Raw genomic sequence first — 6,000 nt, forward strand, 5'->3', positions numbered from 1 at the left:
GCTGCTATACCAACTGTCAAATTTGTACATATGAGGTTATTTCAATATGCTCAGGTTTTGGGATAAAAGTGTTAAAGATCTTTGATCCACCTTGCATGAGAGTATAACATGTTTAATTAATGCTCGTATCATATAATCATTGCTTGGCAAAATGTATTATGACTCAGGAGGAATTGTGAATGTCATGTTTGTATTAAGTTCAGCTAGACGATCAGGAAGTCTGGGGTTAATAAATAATATGTGGAATTAAGTGGTTTTGAAAAAATGTATTAAAACTGAGAACTATGGCGAAACAAGAGGTTTGTAAAGAGCCTGGAGTGTCGGGGGGGGGGGGAAGGTCGTAGCAATACTTAGGTGTAGTTGAGTTAATTATTATTTCCGCACTTTCAGTAAAGCCTCCATTCTCCCAAGTTCTCAGTTTTCGTTCGAAGTCCTTTTAAGTTGGCTTTTTTGTAACTGTTACATCATTTTCTATCTTTTATTAAAATAAAAATCGATTAAAATCAAAGTTTAAACCAAGCAAGCGCGTCCGTAGACCTTTTCTTCCGTCTTCTTCAATTCTCGCTGCTCCATCCACCTGAGCGCCAGAGGCAGAGCTTCAGACGACCCGCCCCGATAGCCCTCGAGGTGAGTTGAGGTGCACATACAGGACACATATTTGGTGTAACTATTATAGAGAGAGATCATTGGACCTGGAAGACCTCTGGCTCCCACGCCAGGCACCGCTGTGTGCTTCCAGGCTGGGAAAGGGATCTATAGGTATTAGATCTCCTTGCAAGAGGTTGTCATACATTTTTTTGTTTGTAATTTTGATAAAAGCTGATAGCATAAGATAAGTAAGGTATTCCCTCTCTCGAGAACGGAGCCGGGTGTGACGGTCTGTTCTCGTGTGTTCGGTGACTTATTTTCCTCTTCCGTTGTGAGGCTTATCTCCATAATTAAAACCAGGTTGTAATATCTCTGCGGAGATTTCTCTGTTCAAGGCCAGAGGTGGGTGATACGTGCGTCGAGCCCAAGGCGATTGGCTGGTGTCCTGAGACACGGACTGACCCTTGTATGAGGTCCCGTGTCCCGCGGGGCTTTTCGGCGCATCTGTCACCTCCCGAGCCGTTTAGAGCATCTCTCTCTCCCCCTTCCTTTAAAAACATAAACAGTTTACCTTGCAAGACTAACACTTACACTGCATATTTAACGCGCACCAGCAGACTGTTTAACAACACATTCATTTATAAATAGTCTACAAAGTTCCACACAGAATGCTGTAATCTTTCTCCCACAGTTTTTGTCTCTGTTTTGTCTGAACACTGTTGAAGGGCCACTCCAGCCTCTCAGGGGACCAGATGAGATCACAGCGGCCCACAGGACCCTCCTGTTTTCCGTGAGAAGGGCCTGTGCCATTTTCAGGGCGATGTAGCCTAAGGACTCGGGTCCCTGTGAGAGCGCTGTGAAGGCCTCGCTGCCATTTCACGGTGCCCTCATCTGACCTTTTCATTGAGTCAAACCAAAGGAAATCCATGTCCATGACCTTTGTGGTGCATCTTTCCATTCTGGCTCCGGAAGAAAGAAAAAACGTCGAGAAGGACGGCTGATTGGGAATGAAAAGGGCAGGCCTGTGTGCACACGGGACACACAACCCTTGAACTCTAACCTTTAACAAGTGTCATGAGGGGTGTGGGATTCGATTGGAAGTCAAATATGAGGATCGTCAACATTTGCTTTTACTGGCCGTGTGTCGGGATGAAGCCACTCAGGGTTGTCGGGATTGGGAACTAATTGGAAGGGGAAATAACAAAGTGAATAAAGCTGTTAGAGCTCCAGCTTTGTTCCCATTTCAGCCACTTGACTAAATCACAATGATCTCATATTCACTTTTTTTCTTAAATAAAACGTCTTCACGGCCTTTTCGCTGCTTTTCCTTGTGCGTACACAAAGCCGCCACTAGGAGGCTGACTTGTCCCACACTACCCGTCCACCATCGCGCCGCTGTATCCGGGTAAAGGAGGCAAACGCAGCGGCGCATGGACCTAATTGCTCGGATTTAAGGTCTGGATGTCAACAGTGGGACAGCAGCTCTAATCCCGCGCTCACAGTGAGATGAATGCGTGAGACGAGCATCTGAAGACGCTTCTCATTGAAGTCGAGCTCCACTTCTCCTCTCACAGTTTGAAGTCGGAGGAGGAAATGGGTTTGACTAAACTCCAGAGATTGTGTGGGGAGGAAGAGGAAGGGGAGGGAGGGGGTGCTCGGCAAAGTAAGCCTCGGAATAAAGACAAAGAACTTAATTTGAAGCTATTGTTGCTCCTATTAGAGGCGTGATGTGGTTCTTTAGTGCGAGGCACGACCGAAAAAGAAAAAAAGTTCTGAGGTAGACAGAGAGGAGGAGGAGGAAGGGGACATATATGGAGAAAAAGCAACGGGTCTTATGATGAGTCGAGGCACGTATCTCCGCTCGACCGTGTCTTTCTGGGCTTCGAGCTCGCAGCTGCGGCGGCGGGTATTGAATTCAGATGCGGCCTGCCTCCGGCTCCGGGCCGCTACAGGTGGAAATGCTCTTATCAATACGGACTGTCCGAGCCTGACTGCGGGCCGATCCGTCTCATTGATGATTTTAGGGGCCCCTGCCCTCCCTCGTGTCCCCGAGGAGCCCATTGATTAATGTCTGGGTCACACTGGTATTTCCATATTGATGGCTCGATTGATGACGGCGCTCCAGGAACAAGCCGTATTGACCAGCTGGGAAGTGATACGTTTCAAACTATTTGGCGGATGTATTTATGCGTAATGGGCATAACGCGGGTGAGATGCACGTGTGGCGGAGGCCCTGATCCTTAGGTGAAAGATGAAGTGCATGTCGGGATGCAGGATACGACATATTATTCTACGTGCAAATTCAGCAATGCTTTGTACTGCGATCAATATCCCTACAATAACAACAAGCGGTTATACTCTCCCATCAATACTTATGTAGATATTAGGTGTACAGTTTATAACTGGGTAACATATGACACATGACAGTTTAGTGCTTTATAGCTTATTTTTTATTTTTTACAATTCTTTATTTGTATAAGATGATTAAATACGATCAAACTGTATTGATCCCCAGGAGGAAAATGAAGTATTACAGATAACGACCAAGCCAGTGAGTAAGCTTAAATAATAGATCAAAGTTAGAAAGTTATAGCCTAGGTATATAGTGCACATGCATGTAATATACTCCATGTGCAATGCTTTTACCTCATGTAAATGTACATCTATGTAAGTAAGTAAAGTTTATTTATGTTGCACTTATCACAGACAAAGGTCACAAAGTGCTGTACAGGAGTCGAGAAAACAAAAAACAAAACATAAATTAAACCAAATTGACCATAACAGGGACCAAAGCATTACAACAGTTAAAAAAGCATAATAAAATACACATTAAAAGACGGTGCAGTAAGATACACAATAAAACCAATAAATAAATAAAAACAGATAAAAAAACAGCCTATAGAGCATGTATTTAACCAAACCACTGAAGCCAGTGTAAACAGGTATGTCTAGTTGGTAAATGACATCACCGAATCAGCAAACCGTAGGGGTGCAGGCAGAGCGTTCCATAGCTTTGGTGCTACTGCCTCAAAAGCTTGGTCACCACGTATCTTAAGGCGAGGGTGTGGCACGGACAGAATATTTAACTGGTTGGACCTGAGATTGCGGGCTGGTATAAGGGCGCAGTAGTTAATTTCTCTTTTTCACAAATCTTTGCTTATTTATTTTACCATCTCCAGGAGTCGAAATACCATTAAAATGTGGAGAATAACGCAATCTGCTCATATTGTAGCTCATAGACACCTGCATCATGTGACGAGGGATGCTGGATACTAAATAGTGCATTCAGAACTTTTTGTAACTGAATCATTATTAAATCATTATTAAAACACAGCAGCGTTTGTCAGCTTTCAAAACAAGACAGTACAAACAGACCTGGTATTCACTACTTTGGTGAAGGAGTTTTCAAAGCAACATGACACATCTAACAAAGTTTGAAATAAGTCAAATGATCTGCGCACGACTTGCAGGTGCATCGTGACCAGTGTTGAAAGTCATTAAAACTATATACCAAAGTCAGAAAAAAACAAACTCATAAGGATCCAGTATGATGAACCTGCAGTAGTGTACAGGGGTTTAGCGAGGGCTGCTAATTGGCGTGCAACCTAATGTGGTCTCTGTGGCCGTGTTTACAATGGTAATTTACTTGTTTTAAAGTTGTTTTGTGAGGCGTTTACATAGTTTTGTCGGCCCCTTACTGCTATGTGATCATATTGCTGTAATATTTCCACGCTAACTCTCTGAAAGTGGCTAGTTTTGCTTCATCGGGCCAAGTGCACACACTGCATAATGCAGAACAACTCCACAGAGAGCCCGGAGTTGTGAACCCAATTTTGCAGACACCCTAATTTAAAGGACAGGGAGACAGCAACATGATTCTGTGGGACTTGTTCTGCTTGTTGTGGAGATTACTTCGGAGGCAGAGGGCATTGTGTGGAGATGATAGTCAGTGAGAAAAAAATGAAGCGTTGAACAGAACTGATCCCACTTTACGCTTTTAGGGTCAGTGGTCTAAATGGGCGCTCGGCCTCCAGCTCCCCGTGACATGGATCAGGGGCCCGAACGTATATCTGCTGATTACATCTCCTGGAGTGGAAAAAATGCAAATAATAAATGTATGAGCAACGTGCTTGTTTTTTTGCTTGATTAATTATGCCGTTTAATTCCAGATCCACCACGCCGCTCCACCGTATAATTTCCCAGTGGTCTTGGCTGTTTCTTCTCTCACATGCGCTCTCTTCTTTCTTTTTTTTCTTCCTCATTGCAAAATGAATCATGGATCCAACCGTCTGTACCCGGGGGAGAGCGGCGAGCTGGCGAACGGGCTGACCAATCATGAGCATTAGAGGCAGACTCACAGACAGAGGGAGCCTTTTGTTGTGTGCTGCACTCATCAAGTTAGAAGACAACTTCCGATTTGGCCTGAAGAAAATTAAAAGAATGGAGAGCAAAAATAACCAACTTCATCTGTGTTTATCAGTCTGTTTTCTCTCTCGTATTTTCTCTTTGCTCAGCAGTTCATCCAATCAAACTGGCCAGTGTTTGTCCAAGTGGGTGGTGGAGTCTCAGCGTCATTCATAACGTCAACTGGGACCATGACAGTTCTTCTATTCCCAGCCAGACCAACCCTCGCTCAGCCTCTTGACAGTTCCAGGTTAGCCTCTCTCTCCTCCCTCCCCTGGTCCTCCTCTTTTCTCCTCTCCTCCAGCTTTCCTCTTCAGCTCACTCAGGGGCCCCACTGAGAATACTGCTCAGATCCAGGCCTCTGAGCCCCAAAGCCGGCCCTAATCCTCTGCATCGATCGTCCTGAGAATTTCCTCCCCAGCACAGCAGGCCCCGCTCCCCGGCGCTCACACTTCGCGACCCTGAACAGCCAGCACTTCTGTCAGAGCCAGAGAAAATAGGGTCAGGCGCATTACCTGCGTCTTTTCAACAGATGGTGATTTTTGATGTGATATTATTATGTGTTTTGTTGGGTTCTTATAGCAGGCTGCACTAAGGCTGATGTTTTTGCCTCTCTAAATTCAGTTTGACTTAGCAGTGATCGGCTTGATGAACATCTCTCAGTATTTCAAAGTGATCTATTTATACAGTCTTTTTCTAACAGTGAGAACACTACTTTGCTATTGTATTCCTCTACTTTTTGTAAAACACTAGATGAGTTTGATACATACAGTTCATTGTTAAAACTAAAACATAGATATCCTGGCATAAGGATTGGCCGCATTTTTCCTCCATCATGCAGATAAAGATGGAGTAATGGAAGTTGCTGTATGGTACAAAATCTGCTGGAAGATGAGAAAACATCATTGCTAGAGTCGTCCTGGGAAAGCTCCTAACCAAGTCCATGCCGTGTAACATAGCTATTCATAATTTATTTGCGTGGCAAGCGTCCTCTGGACTCTGCTGTGT

This window comes from Taurulus bubalis (genome assembly GCF_910589615.1).
Source record: "Taurulus bubalis genome assembly, chromosome: 10".
Lineage (NCBI taxonomy): Eukaryota > Metazoa > Chordata > Actinopteri > Perciformes > Cottidae > Taurulus > Taurulus bubalis.